Source organism: Poecilia mexicana, unplaced genomic scaffold (assembly GCF_051168715.1).
Source record: "Poecilia mexicana isolate PSO_F unplaced genomic scaffold, ASM5116871v1 scaffold_20, whole genome shotgun sequence".
NCBI lineage: Eukaryota > Metazoa > Chordata > Actinopteri > Cyprinodontiformes > Poeciliidae > Poecilia > Poecilia mexicana.
In genome coordinates this window covers 5,849,371-5,870,490 of record NW_028263389.1, presented here as the reverse complement: position 1 = coordinate 5,870,490, position 21,120 = coordinate 5,849,371, and the positions used below count along the sequence as shown (strand labels likewise).

Below are 21,120 nucleotides of genomic sequence, written 5' to 3'. Positions count from 1 at the left end.
TCGCCTCCAGCTATAGCTCACCGCCTCACCCTAACACCCCCCCCCCCTCCCTCCAATAAAAATGTTAGTCGATATGTGTTGAGATAGTTTTCGCAGGTAGATTTGGATCAGAAATGAACACTCGGCGCCACACTTAGGGATGTTCGATGAAGGGCACAACAGCAGGCAAAGCAAAGCGAAGCATCAAGCATTAATAGAGTGCTTTCTTTGTCTTTTTTTTTTTTTAAACTTTTTTAGTGTTAATAGTATTCTGATGCTGTTTACTTACTAACTGGACCAATGTTATTAGGAACACCTGCAAGAGAAGAAGAGAGAGAGGGAAATAAAACACACACAGCTTAAATGGTTGCATATCATTGGCTTAGCGGCAGGAAGAACAACAACTTAAAATCAAGAGAGAAAAAGCTGGAAAATCCTCCTCTAATCTTTACAACGTGATGAATCGTGTCCCCCTGAGTTAACGCACAGAATAGATGAAAAAGTCAGCAGTCTATCTGGTGATCTGTACCAGTCCGGTGTTCCTCCTCCGATTTCCCAGTCAATGGCCAAAGTTCTTGTCGTCTAAGTTGAAAACTTAAACGCCTGGTTTCAGAGACTGAACCACGCTGCTCTGTTTCTCCATTTATTGTAATTGCAGCTGCAAGTTGTCGCCATGTCTAGAGACCATTTGTTTTGCTCGTTCTTCTTTTACAGATAAGCTAGTTTCAGTCAGATTGGAAGGAAAACAGCTGGGGGTGATTTTAAAGTCTTGCCACAGATTCTGAGTTAGATTTAGGTCTGGGATTTGACTGGGCCACTCTCCATGACCTTATTTACGTGCGATTTTGATTGAGTCTCGTATTTAATGGAAATGCCAAATTGCACAATATAGTTTTTATTTTGACATTAGTGGAATATTGACAAAGTTTTGCACACATTTGTAATGTTAAGCCCCCACTGTGTGTTTCCTGCGAACGTTCTGGACGACCCGGGAGTTGATCGTTGTCTGGGAAGTTTTCTTCCAGGACTGCATCCGTCTTCCTTATAGCTTTCTTCACCCTGATGCAGAAAACCCATCCCCACAGCACGCTGGTGCCACCACCATGCTTAACAGTGGGGAAGGTATTTTTAGTGTGAGTCTTCCACCAAACATTGTGTCTTGCTTGTTGGCTAAAAAGCTACATTTTAGTTTCATTCACCCCTAGCAACTCGTTCCACATCTTTGCAGTATATTTTATGAGTTTTGGCAATTGGACTTCTAATGGCTTTCTTTTAGGCCACTATCCCAAAAAATATATTTCATCAGAACACAGAGAAGCAGCATTCAGCTTCTCTGCACCTCAAATCTGGAACAAACTTCCAGAAAACTACAAAACAGCTGAAACACTGAGTTCCTTTAACTCAAGCCTACAGACCCCCCTGTTTAGAGTCACATTTGACTCACAATCACTGGAACATTGACATATTTGATGCGTGTTGAAGATTTTGTTGTGTAACAAACAAAGCAAAATGTTTGTCACCGGTTACTGGTATGTTATTTACACGGCTTTTTATTTGTGTCTTCATGGTGTAAAGAACTTTGAACTGCCTTGTTGCTGAAATGTGCTTTCAAACTAAATAAGATTCGACTTGGAACGCTCTATTCAATAAAATCAAACTGCCACGCAATGTAATGAAATGCACTAAAATGTATTCAGCCAGCAGTTTGCATTCCACATAAAGTCTGGATGCAAAACATTGAAAGTTTACGATTGTAACGTGACAAATTGTGATTCAGTCCAAAAAGGTATGAAGAGTTTCATAAGGCTCTACTACAAATACTGCTGTAAATGTCAAACTGCAGCTTCGACAGCAGAGCAGGACGTGTCTCGTCCTGCCGGCCTGCCCGTCCGTCCCTCCATCGAGCAATCTCTTGAGCCGGGCGGCCACTGAGCAGATAATGCAGTCTGTCTCGTCCCCATGGCGACCAGATCTCCGCCGCACCAGGACGCCAGGCTGACTGCGGATCCGAGGAGACCGAAGACGTTCGGTTTCTCGGTTTCATCTCGGCTCGGCTTGTAATTAGCGCCGCAAACGCCCGCGTTCGCAGTCGCGACAACGGAATTTCCTGTCAGGACATCAACGCCGGCCGGAGTTTTTCTAATCATCCCCTTCTGGATGGGAGCCCTGCCTCACATCCTCACATGTCCTTCCTCCCCTCAGCGAGGCAGCGTGCCCAACCAAAAAAGACAAAAACAAAACAAACAAGCGCCTCTCCATGGCAAGAAGAAGCATGCTGGGCATTTGGAGACATGCTCGCACGTTTCTTTCAAGCTGGAGGAGACGAGATGAAACGCTCGGATCTCGTGTGTCTTCCTCACCTGAAGAGGAGGAGGGAAGGTGTGCGGGAATTTCAGCGTGGCCTTGTTTTTACGTGACGGAGACGAACAACACGTCCAAGCTCTGTAGGAGAAGCGGGGGGGGAGAGCGGTGAGGATTTTCACAAGCTGTTTGTGTACGCGGACTTTGATCCGGCTGCTGTCATTCAGTCGGTTCTTCCCTTGATCTGTGCCTGCCAGTTATGTTTAGACGCCAAACATGCGAACCGTCAGAGAGCTGTGAAGTGCAGGTGGCCACGCCGGCATATGGATCGCAAACCCTCCGGCGGTGGAGGGGTGGGCAGATGCTCAGGCGCGGACAGGAAGGACAGGGCAAGGGCAACCGCGATCGCGCACGCTGTGGCGCAGCGGAACGACGGGACAGCAGAGGAGCAGCAAAGAGCGCGCTTTCAGTTAACACAAGTGCATTGTGGTCCACGGGGTCCAGGAAGTCACTTTTGAGGAGACAGAGACATGATGCAAGGATGTGAATCTCATCACTTCCTGTATTACAACATTGCAATACAGGATCACCTAAGTTGATTTACAGAAAGGGAAAAAATAGTGATAGATAAAATATCATGCAGTGTTTACAAACATCAATAATATTACATCATTACAATAAGAATTAATACAGAATTTGAATTGCAGCTTTAGTCCACTGTCATACAGCCAGGCCTAAATACATGAGGATCTGCTGAAGGGTTAAATTTAAAGATGCAGTGCGTAAGTTTTAGAAGCAATATGTTTAAGCTGTCACTTTGTCACTATGACTGTACAATACGAAACAAGTGGGAAAAAAAATGAGCTCCTTCATTTCCTCTCTGTGGTCCTACTGCCATCTGCAGAAATACTCTGATTGGTTTGTAACAACCAATCAGAGCCTAGATGGAGGAGGGTCTTATCAGTGTTAATCACCTTCGTGTACATGCTGCTCACACACTCCACTGTTTCACTCTGCTATGCTGCGGCCGGTTCACCACTAGAGAGCTAGCCAGGAATGCCGAGGCTAGTCAGCATGGCTACATATGACAGCGGACAAACAGTTTCCACATTTATCTTCCACTCAACTTTCCAACATTGTGCTCAAATTCAGAACTTTATGAACATGTCCTCTCACAATGACATTTGTGGAGCATGTTGATAACTATCTGCTGCTCAACTTACAACAGTTTTACCTGTTATTGCATAGGCCAAAATATAACGTATCCTGCATTAACATTAAATATTTTATTTCATACATCTCTGAGAAACCCAAAATGAACAAAATTAAAGGCTTCAAATATTCGACTCTATGAGAAATCAGTTTATATACTACATGCGCTTCAATTTTTTTATTAATTACTGAAGAAATGAACCTTTTGAGGAAATATGCTCTAATTTAAGGTAAGACAGCAGTAAATGTTTGATTTTCCAAGTGCCTGTATTTTGATAGAGAACGTCACTTTTAAACAGAAGTTTGAAATTTGAAATTGAAATTGAAATTGAAATTTGAAATTGAAATGAAATTTATTCGAACATGATACAAATATAAAAATAAAATAGTGCACAGTAACAAGAAGTACATAAAAGGGAAGTATAAACACACACACCAAATCATGAACACTATTTGAACATTTCATTTTAGCCAACTGGAGGATTCACGTTATTTTTTCAAACTTAAATGAATTTCTGAAAGCAGAAATTTCTTTCTTACAGCAGAAAAGTAAGCAAGTAAAGCGGCTAAAATATTTACAAAGTAAACAATAAAGTGTCAGGACAGTCAAGGCTGCAGGATCTTTCATGTTTCTATGCTAAGTTTTGTTGCTCACCATCAACTGTCCTTCAGTCAATATTAAACTTATTTTTTTTTGGAAATCGACTTCATGACCTGTGTTGCCACTCTGGGAAACCTAGATCTTTTTTTTTTTCTTTGCTGTGGCGATTTATTGTAAAAAAATAAATCAACAAGAATGAAAAGAAAAAAACTGTACTTACAAGGTTTTAAGCATCTGGTTGAGCAATAACACACTCAAAAAAAGCTATCTGCATCAAATTTGGAAGATTAGCAGGGGGCCGACTACATTAGGTGAAGGATAGAGAGGGAAAAAATATGACTCTTGCTGGTTATTTCCCTGCATACTCTCATTAGTGTGCAATAAGAAACCGTTTAAGTTCACCGTCTGAGTAGAGAGGCTCCTCACAGCGACGATATTCTGCTTTCCTTGGTATCAGCCAACGCTCCATTTCCAGTCGCTAAGACGACAGGAGAAGAGCGCAGTGATAAAGCCGGCACTGTTGCTGCGTAACAAAGAACCGGCTAAACGTTTTAACATGTATGTCACACAGTAAACAGAGGTGTTAATCTGCTTATGCTCCTGACGCGACGGAGTGTGCCGCCACACTGTTTCACCCACAGTCTTCTGTTGGGAAAAAAAAAAAACGAAACGTGAAACCGTCCGCTCGACGACGAGCGTCCGTACGGATCGACTCCTCAGGCTGTCGCTGAGTGAAGTTTGACCTTTCCTTCCAGGTCACGCTCCCGAGCACCAGTGGCCTGTCAGTGCAATTATCCGCTGCTTTATGAACAACCTGCGGGGCACGAGCGCATCCGCGGATCCCATGTCGGGGTCATTCGATTAATTTTCAATCACCGTCAATTTCAATCCTCTTCACCTGCCCGGCCGTGCCATTACGGGCCACGGCTGCAATCTAATTTGGTCCTATCGCGCAGGAAGAGCATTAAGGGCTGCTTATGTTGACGGTGCGCCCCATTGATTTCTTTTCTTTTTTTCTTTTTGTGCATGCTGCGCAGAGATGCTGGGGAGGAAACAGGATCTCTGAGGTTTGTGCGAGTCGCCTCATGTGACGGGGTCAGCACATGCCACACATGGACACGAATACAAATGGAGGCGAGACAGTAAATAAACTACAGCCTGAGCAGAAAAAAGGCAACAAGCGATTAGAAATAAGTCATAAAGGGGCGGTATTATGTGAAATCATGTTGTCATGTAATTCCTTCATCAAACACATACCTGGAGCGTTGCTTTGATTCTTTCACACATGTTTGGTAAATCTTTTAATCTCCATGGCAACAATCAAACTGCTCAAGACGTAAGTTGGACCAAGCTGAAAGCTCCACCACTCAGCTCCTTCAGACTAGCTGGCAGCAATTAGCAAACACCTGGTGGAGCTGCACATCTGCTGAGCTACTTCTCAGTGCAACATTGATAACAATGTTGTTAAAAAGGTATTATTATTATTATTATTATTATTAAGTTTATTTGACTGGGACAGACACATCAACAGAGACAAACTGAGCAGACCAGCAGTACCATGTTTGTGTCATAGTGCAAAAGCAACAGCTACTAATTCAAGGTGATACATACATATTTGAATTTTTATAACTGATGGAAACAGTTACTTGATTGTGCTATGAGTTGATACTATGTGGCTGAGATACACACAATACACATAATAATTATTATGTAGCAAATCAGCTTCAGACCACAATAAAACATGGTGGTTAATATTAATACATGAATGGAAAAGTATTCATGCACTTTATTCAGATTTCTATGATGATTAAAAAAAAGAAAAAAAATAAGCTGAGCATATTAAAAAAAACAACCCAAAAAACAATATTTGACATGTTGATCAAAGGTTTTTACCCACATTGAAAACCCTGCGCTTTGAAAATCTGAACTCTGAGTATCACCTTGAACCCATCACCGCCGTGGTAACGTGTGGTGAAGGCAGCATCCTGCTGTCAGGATGCTTTTCTTCTGCGGGGTCAGCAAGAGTTGATGCCATGACGGCTCCAGTGTACTGATATCTGCTTGTTCCAGTTCTACGCTGCAGCATCAGGGCAGACTTTGGATCATTGTGACTGTAGAGCCAAGAAAAGCACGTAGAAGCTGCATGTCTCCTTTGTTTTGCGCTTTGTGTCTTTCACCCCCCTTTTGGTTTGTGCATTTATCTGCACCTGCTGCACACACCCACACACGCTCACCTTAATTCCAAACATGACTGTGCTTCGTGGTTTTACTTAAGCTGTTGCACAATTCACTGTATTGTTAGTAAAGTGATCATTATTTCATGCACATTTACCCATACCTCTCTGTACTTTGTCATGTCTTTTTGTTCTTTCTTGGTCCATTTGGATACAATAAATTGTTGATATAAATTTGTTATAAAAGTATTACTGATTGCACTTTAAAAATGAGGTAACTTTATGTTATTAAAGGTAAAGTTTAAACAGTAATTATTTCTTGGTTAATGTCAAGTTGTCATAACAAAGACATTTTGAATAATGTCAACTTTGTATTAAAAGTGTCGTAATTTACCAAATGACGCTTTATGACAACAGTCATAAATATTCATGAAGGCTTATTCATGTTCATGACAGGTGTTATGTCACGTTTATGACAGTGTCATGACAGTCTTATTCACCCCCCTTCAAATAAAGTGTTACTTTTCATGTTTATTATTACCAATGGGATTAGAAGGAAATTAGCCACCTGACTATAATCTTATGTACTTGCATGTAAATGTTCATTAGTATGTAATGTGGCTCCATTTTCAAAAATAAACTGGAACTTAAAAAAGCAAACAGAACATCTCGAGTCAGTGGGGGATGTAGGTGATTACTGCTCGACAAATCAGCTCCAGGTTACAGTGAAACGTGTTTTTTTTCTGAATATCACTCTTCGGTATATTTGACCTACATTCTGTTTCTCCTCTGCATATTCTTTCACCAGCTCTTCACGCTTCCTGCAGAGTGAGCAGACCTGCTGCTGAAATTCGTCACATTCTTGTGTCGATAACGTTTGGCTGATGACATGAGCGCCCGATGACCACGGGTGTCATTACATTGTTTCTGTCAGCAGTCATTCCTCTCTGACCTTCACCTGTTTGCTTTGGCGCAGCCGAGGGAGCGCTCTGGAAAAAGGGCTTATCTGCTGAAATCCCCTCCCCCCCCAACCACCACCAGCAGCAGCGCCACCCCGAAGGCAAAGTTAGTAATTACTTTCCCCTGGCCGCCATCATTTTATAGCAATCCATCATCATCTCGGACCTCTTTGGCTGTACAGAGCCCCGTGATGGTGACAGGCGTCGCTAACCGGTCGGCAGCGGCGTCGGCTGCCAGAACACGAGCGCGACGGCGGCGCGCGAGCTGATTTGATTGAATTCCTCAGGAGCAAAATTACGGGTTTGTGGCTAGCCGGAGCGCTCCGTCTCGCCGGCTCCGTCTCCACGTGTAGATCTGAATTAAAGGTGGCAAGTCTTAAAGTGGCCAGGAGTTGGAAGAAGGACAGCTTAAGATTTGAGGGAGGAGAAGAGGTGTAACGCCGGAAAAGAAAAAAGAAAAATCCAAAGATAGACGGAAAAGAAAAATATATATATTTGACAGAAAGATTAGCGTCACAGCTACACAGTTCTGAGACGTAGAAAAGAAAGTGTAAACAAGCTTGTTCTCTGGGGTATCTGGGGGAGAAGAGGAAGTAAAAAAAAAAGAAAAGAAAAGGAAAAATGTGCCAGAATGGGTAGAGAAAGAGCAAGATAATGGAGGAGAGCACCAGGAGGAGGAGGAGCAGAATGACAGAAAAAAATAAAATAAAAACAAGTGTCATTGAGTTTTACAGAGAAACAGAATTGGGGTAAAATAAAGGCCCAAATAATGAAGGAGGGGGGAACAGTCATTTGAATGCATTTTAAAACCGTGCATTGGATGACAATAGGAGGCAGCTTTACAGAGAATGTTGTGAAACTTTAAAAAAAAGGAACAAATTTGAAGATACAGCAGAAATCAGAAGCCGGATTTTCTTGGTGAGTCAAAAAAACTAAACATCTGAATTTTCCTTTTTATTTTTGTACAGCTTCCACTTTCTGTCTGCGAGCACATTAACCAGCAGAATTTGCTTTGATGCCCTTTTTGAGCTTAGTGAAATATTAAATAAAGGTTAGGGAGCAACACTTTGATACATACATAGGAAAGCAAGCAAACATCAGATCCGAACATATAAATGTTTGCAGATCACTCCAAACGGCCTCTTTGGACCGTAGTTTTTTCCTTTTTCTTTTTAAGTCTTCTATCCTGTTTTTGTCAGCTCATTGATGTAGGTGGCAGGACATGTTCAAGTTTATCTGAACAGCACATTTCAGCAACAAGGCGCTCTTAAATGTTTGGCATCATAAAAACATTGAAACAAGCAGCAAACATTACATTTTGTCAAGCGCCATTATAATCAACACACATCAAATATATTGATCAATGTTCCAGTTGTTATGAGTCTGAAGGAACTCTAGAGAGGTGGGTGTTTAGCTTTGATTTAAAGGAGCTCAGTGTTTCGGCTGCTTTGCAGTTTTCTGGCACTTTGTTCCAGATCTGTGGAGCGTAGAAGCTGAAGCTGAATGCTGCTTCTCCATGTTTAGTTCTGGCTCTGGTGAAGGTTTCACTAAGATAAACCTGAGAGTAGAGAGTTGATTCTATCAAATAACCTTCATGACTTGAGGGGGATGGGGCGGGGGGCTGGTTTCAAGTAAAACAGAAATCGGCCAATCAGAGCTCAACAGAAAAAGAAACATGAACCGATTTCGGCCAGGAAAAGCTTGGCTGCTGCATCTCTAAATCAAACTGTTAATTTAAGATAAAATTCATATGAACATGTCTTGATTTTAAATTATTAGAGAGGTAAGGTCCCAAAAAAATACAGATTTTCCCGCTGAAGCGTCCTGGATTTAGTAAATCCTGCCGTAAGTGATCACCTTGAGAGTTCATCAGTCCCCGTTTGATGCAGTTCATCACAGGAATGTGGCACAAAAAAAAACAACCTGTGATGAACTGAAAAAGCTTTACAAGAACCTAAATGCCGACACCAAGACACATTTTCTTTATGCCATAAAGTCTTCTGTTCATCCGGCATCTCATCTCACCGCTGAAATTCTTCCGTCAAACAACGAGACCAACGCCTCCCATCTGGACAAAGGGAAGAGATAATCAGATTCCAGCGGCTGGCAGCTGATCATTAGCACCAGACGGAAGTGCTCTTTGACGGCTGTGGGGTATTTTTTACTTCTTGTTGTGTCTGCCGGCTTCTGATGTGACGGCGCTCCGTCTTGTGATGCTCGCCTGGACCACGGCGAAAAGCAGGATGATGATGATGATGAGGAGGAGAATGTGGCTGCTCTTTGTATGCAGGGGATCAATTGTTTGAGGCGCAGGGCCTCTACTGCTTTGATCAATACAGATCCATGAAGTCGTGGCTGCGGCGTCAGCTACGTCAGAACCGGGGTCTCTTAATCCTGCTCTGACAAGGTAATCTACTCGCTTAGTCGCCATGCAAGAGGACTGGATGCTCAGAAACGTGGTGCAGAATATGTAAAGAGTCTAAACGTTGGGTGCAAAGACTCCTTTGGTACGCCTCAAGCGTATATGTTGAACTGTAATATTTACCCAGTATGTGAGGACAATGATTGCAGTATGACTGGAGGCTGCTTTAATAAATAATCTCAAAAATTCAATACTCAGAGCTGTGATTATGCAGCAAGTTTACAGGTTGAGAGAGGTCACAGCATTTAAGTTTCCTTCATTTCTCCCTGAAGAACTTATCTTCATATGTGTGAAAGGTGAATACAAGTTCAGATGATGGATGGATGGATGGATGGATGGATGGATGGATGGATGGTAGGGGCGTAACAGTACAGGAATTTGGGGGCAGTGGTGCCCCCAAGTGGTGGCCAATGGGGGGGCATGTACCCCTCTGCATATAAAACCCAGAGAGTTTTATATACAGCAGCTCTGGAAGAAATGAAGAGCCCACTGCACTGAACCCCATAGAAAACCTCCTGGTTTTTCCTCCGAATACGGATTTCTGAACTCTTCCAATACATTAGTATTGTTGTTTCTAAATTAATATGAGATTTATTTATTTGCATTATTTGAGGGCTGAAAGCTCTGCATCGTTTTTGTTCTTATGACCATTTTTCATTTTCTGCAAATAAATAGAACATTTTTCCTGAGAATTTCAGAGACACGTTGATAGTAGTTCATAGAATAAAAGAGCAATTTTACTCAAAAACACCTATAAAAACTAAAATCAGAGAAACAGATCATGTTAAGTGGCCTCCAGAGCTGTATACATGATACAGGTATTTTTCAGGGTAAACTCTGTAAACCCGGGAAATGTACAAAACACATAAAACCCCAAAGGTTTACGTATAAGGGATTTGCTCCCTTTTTATATCTTAATTCCCGTTTGACTAAAACGTCCTCAGAGTTTAATATAATTAGTTTAAACCAACATTTTTTAACTGGGAATGATCTGGTTGTCTTATATGATGGAGAAAAACACGATTTCAGACCAATCTTAAGACTTTGAAAGAAGCTGCGTTTATCAAAAGAGGCCAGATATTTACATACGGCAACTAAAAAGACACATCAGCGTTTTTTTTCTCTCAGTGTGACATTCCGTATCACAAACCTTTCAGGGCTACTGAAATTGTTTGTTAGATGGAGAAATAATGACAGAAACAGTGTTTTTTTTTTCTCCTTCAAAATCAGAAGCTTGTGAGATCATGATGATGATGATTGGCTTATATTTTCAGGGAAAACTGTGAACCTTTCAATATCTCCAGACATCAGCCAGGAAGTTAGCATCAGCTGGTTTTCCAAATGTACAATTCCAAAAAAAAAAACAAAAAAAAAAAAAACACGAGGAAGTGGAAAAAAGTTCATTGCTGTTTAATAGTAGTCAGTGGGGGAAAAAACATGACTGTGTCTAAACGTCTGGTTTCAAACTGTGTGCGTTGTCGGCAACATGTGCGATCTTCTTGACATTAGCTGAACTACTTCGCAGCGACGCCCAGGATAAACTTCAGCGCCGGAAATCAAGTTTCCGTAGGTGAAGAGCCACTCCCCCTCCACCCGAACGCCAGCCTCCGTTTACCTCGGCTCCCTTCGGTCGTACAGTGAAATGAACTGCCATGGTTAATTCTGCAACTGATCCCTCTCCTTCTGTCTCTCTCCAGAGGAAGGAAGCGAAAATGAGCGAGGATGAGAGGTGGGTGGGCGTGCGGCGGTGTGGGCAAGCATTACAGACGGAGAAAGAGACCCCCCCCACCCCCACTCCCACCCCACCCGGCCCCCTGTAGGCCGAGTTAGCTGTGACAGAGAGCGATGCCCGCCTCCCCTCCTTTTCCCGTCTCCGCCATCCATTTCGCTCCCTGTCACTCGTTAAATCCCCGTTTCAAACACAGCCCCATTATGAGGCGACACATTAACGCCCCCCGCCCCCCTCCAGTGCCACACCCCCTTCCAGATGATGATTCATTGACCTCCTTATCCCGTCAGACGACATGATGGGCATAGTAAGAAGAAATTAATTCTTAATTGCGTTTTCATCTTTGACAAATTTGCCTCGGCGGAGATGCCATATGCTCGCTCGGTTTTGGCGCAAACACGGGGAGACTTTCGCCGATTGCAGCACAGCACATAACGTTTTCTCTACTTTTTGTTGGGGGGGGGGGTTTCTCCTCCCCTCAGCTTTGTGTGTTTTCTTCTCTATTCAGCAGGGAAACCTTGCATTCCTATAGATTTTTCACAGTGTTATTACATTATGGATTTTGCCTCCTCCAAGACAAAGTATAATAATGCGCTTTACACTGGGACTGTTTTTCATCACCAGCAGGGCCAAAGGAGTTTGTCTGTGCGCCTCTTGTGTGGTTATGAGGGTGTGTGCCTGCGCCGCACCGAGGTCTGGATGAGCACCTGTGCATGTATGTGTGTCCGTCACCCTTTTTTTTTTTTTTTTTTTTTTAATAATGTGCTGTCAATCCAGGCTTTGGTTATGGCTATTTCACTAACCCTCCCTAAGTCTCATAACGCGGATCCTCGGGGAGGCAGAATAAGTCATCAGTGGCCGGCGGCCGAGCTGCGAGTCCCCAGGCAGGGAGGCAGAAATCGCAGTAATAAAGAGACGGGGGAGGGGGGGGATGAAAGTTGGGAGCATATTTGAACCTAAAGCCGTCATTTTGTTGGCTGATATAAGGCAGGAATGCTGACAGTTTTGGGAGCTTCTGCTTGGGTGATTTTATAATACGGTGGTTAAAGGATAATTTAGAGGTATAATGATATTAAAACACAATAATATTTCTTGTTGTAAAGCAGACAGATGTCATGTCGTTCAGAGGTCGTAAAAGCATGGAGAGGTTGTCAGAGCAAGGGGAAAAATACCAGCAAATACTTATTTAAAGGGGCGGCATTATGTGTTTTCCAGCCATATAAAATCATTTTATGGCACGATAAAGTAACTGTGCTATAAAAAAATGCTGTATATGTAAAATATGGACTTAGAAGAAAGCCTTGAAATTGGGGCTCTGTCTCTTTAAGAAAGTTCTGCTGTTTCTCAAGCTCCGCCTTCAGGAAGTCATCAAAGTCAATGTTTCTGATGAGTTATCTATGAGTTTAAAATCTAAAAGGCTTTGACCTGAACATTATGATTCACTGAACACTGTTTTGAGAAAACATTTGGAACTTTATAAGCTGCTACTAAATGCACAAAAGTGAACTGTTCTTTTGGTTTAAAGTCCAAAATCAGAATGCAGCTTGCAAAAAATAAAATAAAAAAATAAAAAAAACTCCCACGAGATTTGGAGCAATCTAACCTGGGTGTAAATATTCTATTTAGATGACATATTGTTTAATAGATATTGCAGTTCACTCTTTTTTTTCAATTTGTGAAACAATAAAAAAAAAATCCCAATAAAACATATAATTATTTTTAATATCCTGCGTTACTGGATACATTGCCACGCCACCTTTTTGACTTTTCAACCGTGGCAGCATAACAAAACACCAACACGAGCAACAGGCCAAATGTTTAACCAATAAAGTTAAGATTGACATTTGGCATCTGCTGCCAAATGCCAAAATAACCAAAGGACATTTTACAGTTTCTTGATAAAAATATCCTGAGACATTACATTTGGTAGTTCTCATTATAAGCATGCAACAATCACCCAACATCATGCATAAGACATCTATTCAATATGCGAGTTTCACTTTCTGAAACGAGTGACAAAAAACATTAAGCGTTGTCGCTTGAGTGCTTTATAACGATAATCTAATGTTTTCTGGAGCCGTGTTTGCACCAGTCGCCCACGCCGGACTAAATCTACACACGAGTTGTTGTGCTGTGACTAAGAAGCAGGGCATCTATTAATCAAGAGTGTTTGCACCGAGACCATAATTGCCCTCATTTGTGACTGATAGAAAAAGCTCTTTACGTAAGTACTGATAAAGTGGTCTCCACTCACTTTAGCAGCACCAAACTGCTGGATGTGGAAAGTGCAGTCTGACACTACGTCCTTGCTCTGTTTGCTTCAACGGAAGAGCAAACGTTATTTTTCTCCGAGGGAACAGAAAGGAAGACAGCAAGAGCTCCAGGGAGGGAAAGGGGAAAAAAAGGGGGGAAATGGAGATCATTATACTGTAAATTCTAATATTGCTGTGCGGGTATGAAGCTCTCTTTCCCTCCTCCGTGTCAGGGTGAGTTTCTCTGTTGAATGTATGATTCTCAAGAAAACAGTGAGTCACATGTCAGAACATTTTTTTGTTGTTGCGATTTTAAGCTCTTCTTCTTTTAATGGTGGCTTATAACAACACTTGGAATATATCCTGGTTCTCATTGTTGTTTCAAAGCAAAGCGTCCTGGATAAAACGATTCAAAATTATCACTTTATTTCCAGTTGCCACAAACACAAACCCGATATTCACCCCTTTTGCTTTGATTAATTCAGCAAAAAGCTATTGCAGAATTCGCAGACTCGCTTGTTTACTCGTTTTTCTGAGGAATTTAACTTTTGGCAGAAAATCCAACAGTTTTCCGTTCAGGTCATTTAAAAATAGTCAAAAGAAAATGCAGCTTACGGAAACTGACATGATGCTACTAAACACGCTATTGGCTAGCGATTGCAAAGCAACCAATCCAGGAGCACCGTTTGTTTTCCTTGGGGCTGATTGGCTGTAACTGCGAGAGCGGTATAGGTTAGCTTCTGCGGTCATGCTAAGACAGTTTCCACGGAGTATATTAATGCATATTAAGGTAAATCTGTTGTTAGAGCGACTAAAACAGGCAGCTATAAGCGTCTTTAGAGGGTCTCAAGTAGGACTGGACAATAAATCAGTGATAATACATATTATTATAATGGACACATGATCAATATCAATAAATAATACATCTGATAAAGCATTCAATAGTCAATAAATAGAATATTTACTGAACTCTGATCCAGAACCGCACTGCATTCTGGGAGATGTAGGCAGAGGAGAGACTTTAGTCGCTAAACCTTTAATGAGGAGCTCAGCAAGTTTGGTGGTATCAACTAATTCACTCTCTCTTTGGTTACCTAGCAACAACTAGTTGCAGCAGCAGTATTTAAAACAAACTAGTCAATATTAATTGATATCGACTGATATGAAACGCTTGTATTGTGATGCGTTTTCAGCCACATTGTCCAGAAGAGTCTCAAAAGTATTTCTTGGATTTCAGCTTGTCGCAGATGGCGGGGATTCCCAATCCAAACAAATTATGATATCACTGCATCATAATTAAAAATATTCCACGTTTGAGAGATTACTGGACAACTTGATGGCCCCAGACGAGAAACATTTTTCTTTTCCCGTTTTTTTATGCTTTTGCTTTCACCGCTAATTAAAAGAAAAACACAAAATAGCGTACTTTTGTTTCACAACTATGCGATAATCCTTAGACATTAATACTCAATAGGATGTTTATGTAGACGTATCACGTTTCCACCATAATTTTATGTCTAAATGTGACTTACCCAAATGAGTTGCCTTGTTGTAAAGAGCCATTTTTAGAAAAAGTAGGGAAAATATCAACGTCTCGGTAAGGTTTTAATGCTGCCGGTTACGTTTCACCAGATTCAAAAGTAGAGACAATGTGTTTCCATTAAAACGGCCGGTGTTGGCCGACGTAGCCTGATGTTGACACTGCTTTCATACAAACAAATTGTGAATGTGACTTTACCGATTAAGGGGAACATGCGCAGTGGCCCCTATATGTTGATGAGCTAACATGTTTCCTGGATTTGTTGCGGTACATGTGTGTTCGTACTCACAGATATTAGCCGTGCCCTTGGGAATGGGCAGGTAGGAGCCGGCACTCCACGCTCGCCCTTGGTAGCTCCTCTTACAGCGCCCGCAGTCAGGCCCGGTGGTGTTGTGCTCGCACTCGCAGCTCAACTTCTCTTTGTCAAACACGCAGCTGTTGGCGTGAAGGTTGCATTTGCACCTGTCAGAGAGGAAGAGGAGGCGTTCAGGACGGGGATGAAAGAGGACAACCAACCACATCGGGTGTGGGGAGGTGGGGGTGCATGGGGAAAGTTTTGCGTCTCTGAGCGAAGAGCGGCTCTTGTTTATTTTGTCGGACAGTGGGGCTGAAAGGCAGGGCGTCCTTGACAAAGAGGTGGCGCCGGAACAAAACAGCAGCTACTTCAAGAGGCGCTGGTTCAAAGGAGACGGGCGACTGCACAAACAAATCTAACATCATTATTTCCTCGATCCCTTTCCTTTGTCTTCTCCCTGTCGCCGGGGGAAGCCAGTTCCTTTTTTAATTGTCCCACAGGAGGACGTGTAATTGTCACAGTCAAAAGGAGAGGGAACGGGAAAAAAACAACAACAAAAAAAAAACAGTCAAGGCAGAGAGAGGTGGAAGCAGAGGAAAAAAAGCAAAAAAAAAAAAAAAAACCCCCCCCCCAAAAAACAAGGCAATGTAAATTGTGGAACAAGCTCTCGGAGAACAAAAAAGGCCCATAGCCATAGGAGACAATGAATAGCTCAGAGTTAGCCAGAGGGCTAACAGTGAGAGTTCCTCCTCGGTGACAAATTAACATGAGGTGAGATCTCACGAGCATATTTCCAGCGCGGGAGGAGGGACTCCCTTAAGGTGCGCTAAATCCTCGCTCACGTCCTGCCTCCACCAGAGACTCTGATTATCAATAAACCCGGCAGACTCAGCTGTCGCCGTAGCTACATGAATCTGAGGGGATAACGCGTCTGCTCCTTTAATTCATGAAGCTCGGGCTTCACGAAGCGCTCGTGGGCAAGTGGGGAATTTTGAGACATGAGTGAGAGTTGCAAAACAAAACGAAAAAAAAAAAAATACACGTTACAAAAGTTGTGACAACTGATTTCAGAATGCTAATTGTTTTTCCAACAGGTTCTATGCTTAATTAGAAGTAGAGAAATGATCTGTTGAATTTAATAAAGATCTGTATCAACCTGTGCTCTCACGCCACATGTCGTCTCCTTTTGGGCAGGTCATAATAATATATTCATTACTAAGAACATGCTAGGACAACTTCCCAGGTAAATGCAGATAAAAATGCATATTTATTTATATTTAGAAGTATGCTTTATCATTTATGGTGTTCCATACAATGGCTAGTAAACATATTCATTGCTCGTTTTTTGTCGTTTTCTTTGTAATAAAACAGAATAAAGCAGTGAAGGACGTTTGCGTTTGAAAAATTATTTTCACACGTTTACATATAAAAATCTGAAAAATGTGAAATTTATTCTTATTCAAGCCCAACCACTCCCTTTACTTTGCTATAACTAAATGAAATGAATTCGCTTTAGAAATTATTTGCGTCAAATTTATTCTCAGTATGTCTTCAAATGTTCTGTGGAGGTCTCCAGCCCTCCTAGATCTACTGTAATGCAGGTTGCAGACTGGTCCAACACTCCTACACTGGATGAATCGTTACCAGGACTTTACCAAACATGATGGCATGCTGAAGGGATAATGAATTCACTTGATTCATCTGTGTTGAAGCAAAGAGGCATTTAAAACCTGCAGGACCGTAGATATAAGGTCTACAGTTGGAGATCTCTGTCAAAGGTTTGTTAGTGAACAAACAGGATCATGAAGACGAAGGATTGCAGCAGACTGGGCCGAGATACCGTTGTCAAGACTGAAATAAGAGCTAGGATACGAACCGGTGAAAATGTACGGTTTGAATGTCTCACAGAGCACTGCTCAATCTAAAATCCTAAAGGGACGATGAAAGGGATGTTATGACTCTGCAGAAATCCACAGCTCACATGGGAAAAACTGCTGAAAGGACATATATTACACATATTAGTCAAGAGTCTGGACTTCATGAAATTGTGGCAAGAAGCAACTAATCTCACCTAAAGAGAATCATCTTTAAAGTTTGCCACCATCTGCGTAAGGAAAGCACCAAACGTTTGATAGATGTTCTTGTCAAATGAGGCCGAAACTGAACTTCTTGAGCCACATCCAAAATGCAACGTGTGGCTTCAAAGTAGCAACGCACATCATCCTGACCACATGGATGAAACCGTGTCAGCACTTTTCCTCGGCAACGATAGGAAAACTGAGAGTCTGTTGTAAGATGTTTGTAGCTAAATAGAGGATCGTTGTAGAGGAAACCTGTTAGAGATACTTTCAGCAGGACGAAGACCCTAAACATCCTGCAGAGAGTTTCAACGGATCAGTTTACTTCCAAGCGTATTACCGTGTCAGAATGACCTACTGAAAGTCCAGAGTTAAATTTAATTGAGAATCTGTAGCAAGACTTGAAAACTGCGGCTCAAAGACGTTCTTCATTCAATCTGACTAAACCTCTGCCATTTTCCCTCTGGATTTGAGAAAGTGTTATAAAAATACCCCAGTCATCAGTTCTACAAAGTATTTACTAACATATGCATAACCTTCATTTTCAGATTTTCATATAAAACTGTTGTGTTATATTGTGTTCTCACATGCATGAGGTACTACAGAATTTCAGCACATCAGCATCTTCTTATTTTAAGTCGTACTTTCTGGGCGTGTTGTGCAGTTTGTGAGGATCGGGTCCGTTTCTTGAGTTTTATTTAAGACCTCGGTAAACCGAGCCCGGCAGGAATCGAGGAGGCAGAAAAGGAAAAAGACTCAGATTTGATGAAATGCAATCCAACCTAAAGCTGACCAATGCTGCCAGAACGATGCAAATATATTGGCTCCGGCTCCGACTGCAACGCGTCTAATGTTACCCGCCGCTCTCTGCAAAGCTCAAAAGTCCTCCCTCCCGGATCCATAATAATAAAATCACAGTTTCGCCGAAGGTAAACAGATACAGAAAGCAGGCCGAGACGTTCATTTCAGCTGTCCGCTTTTGTCTGCTGACATTTTGAGATTTATTACTCGTTCACGTGAAAACATCGGAGCTCACGTTGGCCGACGTTTGTTGTGACTGGCACGATTCAATGTGTTCATGCATTTCGTTGTTTTTTATTTAAATTCTGAAAGTTGTTTGTTTAAAAAAAATGTTTTACCAAAAGACGAGGACTTACTTTTAGATCACTGTCGCCATTTTGGAGTCATTGCTGAAGGTCACCTTGGCTATGACACTCTTTAGATGTAAAGATAAAATCCTCTGCAGCTTATAAAAGCAATATTAACTAAACAGTAAGACATAGCAGACATAATTGAGGAAAAAGTTGCTCAGGTCGAGCAGATAAAGTCAAAGGGAGATGTTTTGGGCTTTCTCCTCTCTCCGTTGCAGAAGTCAGATTTTGTGAAAAAATAAAAAAAAAGCCCGTGTGTGTGTGTGTGTGTGTGTGTGTGTGTGCGTGCGTGCGTGCGCGTGTGTGTGCACACACACGCGCACGTCTGCATGCCCACCCTTTGTGGTTTAACCTTCAGCTTCTTTCAACATCGGCAACATTTTAATCAACGTCCAGGAATGATAGCGCCGCCGGCATAATGATGGAGGCCGCCAGTGAGGCCCGCGGGGTCTCATAGCCACCAGCGCAGTTACGCTTCCGATCACGCAGCCGCTCCCTGAACGCGGCCGGCGTCCAGGAGGGGCCGAGCAGACGAATATTTAACAGCATTTCAACAGCCACTCCCGCCCCCCACGGGGCTTTTAATGTTACATCTTCACCTCTTCTTTAAAAAAAAGAGAGAGAGAGAGAGAGAGAGAGCTACGGCACCGCTGTTGCCGTTTGTGTCGTTCTCCTCGCGTCTCTTTCCCTCCATCCGCCTTTTAGTCCGCCTTTTAAACTCCGCTCCGGCTTTTCCAGCTCATGAATATTCATGTCGCCCAAGAAACGTCTTTGTTTTTGTGCGGCGCTCTCAAAGCGAAATTGCTCAAGGCATCATAACCACCAGTGAGCTAAAGATCCTGATATGTATTCATGAAAGTCCCCCACCAGGGAGGCAGCTCGAAATGCACAACTAGTGGAGTAATAGTAATAATAATACCAACGGTGGTAATAATAACATGACTTCACAGAAGTTTGGATTTGATAAAAGTTCTCAATGAGATGTGAGGGACAGGTGGAAATGTTTTTTTTTTCTTCTTCTTCTTGTTTTGCTGGTTGAGCAGTGCTGTCCACTGAGACTGTCCACACCTGCAGCAGTTTGTGTTTGACCTCTCCGGTAATGGGATTCTGACTGACACGTATAGCAGGAGACAGCTGCTTCTCCTTCTCACCTACAGGACGTTAGCAACAGCAAACAAAAACAAGCAGACACAAAGTTTTTCCAAAACCCCAGTCTGAGGTCACTTCCTGCCCTCACACTGCGGCTACGTCTATAAACAGTAAAGACTCGTGAGAATGACGATAGACCAGTTTTCTGTTCAGGTGTTGTCATCTGTACGCATGTCTCCATGAATTATAGTGATAAATATAGATACTGTTGTCTTAAAACTGTATTTTACCACAATGACATGCAAAAAGCAGTCCAAATGTGGAAAAAGAAATCACCTCTTAAACCTTAAACTTTGTAGCATCAACTACCATCCAGTGTTTCACATAACAGGCAAAGAGTCTTTTACAACACAGTGAACAACTTTTGATCCACTTTGAAGAAATGTTTAAATTCAACAATGTTGAATTTATTTTTTTTTTTTTTTGGAGACATCGGAGATTTTTTAATGCCACAGCACTTGATTCCAGATTGTAACTATGCCACTCCAAAATGCGAGTGTTTCTCAAACTCCATCGTTCATTTCAAGCTTCCACAATATGATTCAATCAATACCGATGCAAGTTGAAACCACACAATGTAAACAGGTGGCTATAAAGTTGACTCTTTGTTTCTATTTTGGGCAAATTTGAACAGAACTTATGCATTAAGGAAGTCCAGTTTCCATTGCATAAACCTGAGATAAATAAGGACAAAGACCCCGTTAAATTGCCATGATCAAGACGAGCGTGGACTAAGAGGTGTGTAGTTACGCCGTCCTCTCTTGTGTGTTATTTGAAAATTGTTCGTAAAGTCTGTATATTTATTCCTTAATTTTCAACACGAAAATATGATTTACTATTTTAGAATATCCCATACACACTCCTAAAATTTTTTCAACTTTCACTCCATATACTTGGAGCACCACTTGAACCAATCAATGAAACAATCTAACATGGTTTCAAGTGACCCATTTATATTTAACCAACTTAATTCTGAGAAATCGTTTCCGTTTCTGCCCAGAGCCAAACGTACAAACCGCTAATTACCGTATTTTCCGCACTATAAGGCGCACCGGATTATAAGGCGCAACTTCAATGAATGGCCTATTTTAGGACTTTTTTCATACATTAGGCGCACCGCATTATAAGGCGCATAGAATAGACGCTTCATACTCTATTATTACACATCCACATTAATAAAGAAATGTTCCCCGAGTACTTTATATAGTAGGCTGGCCCAGTCGTTGTTTCACTCACGGTGTTGGTGTTGCGATATTATGCCCAACTGCTTTCTGGGTA

General features: G+C 42.0%; 1 long non-coding RNA gene across 1 annotated transcript; it reads right to left on the bottom strand.

Moving 5' to 3' along the window:
* Positions 1-229: 229 nt before the first annotated feature.
* Positions 230-17,074, bottom strand: LOC106927258 (uncharacterized). Its single transcript, XR_015761705.1, has 2 exons — positions 15,459-17,074; positions 230-295 (listed from the first exon to the last, which is right to left on the bottom strand). It is a non-coding gene; the product is annotated as an uncharacterized LOC106927258 (long non-coding RNA).
* Between the last annotated feature and the right edge of the window lie 4,046 nt (positions 17,075-21,120).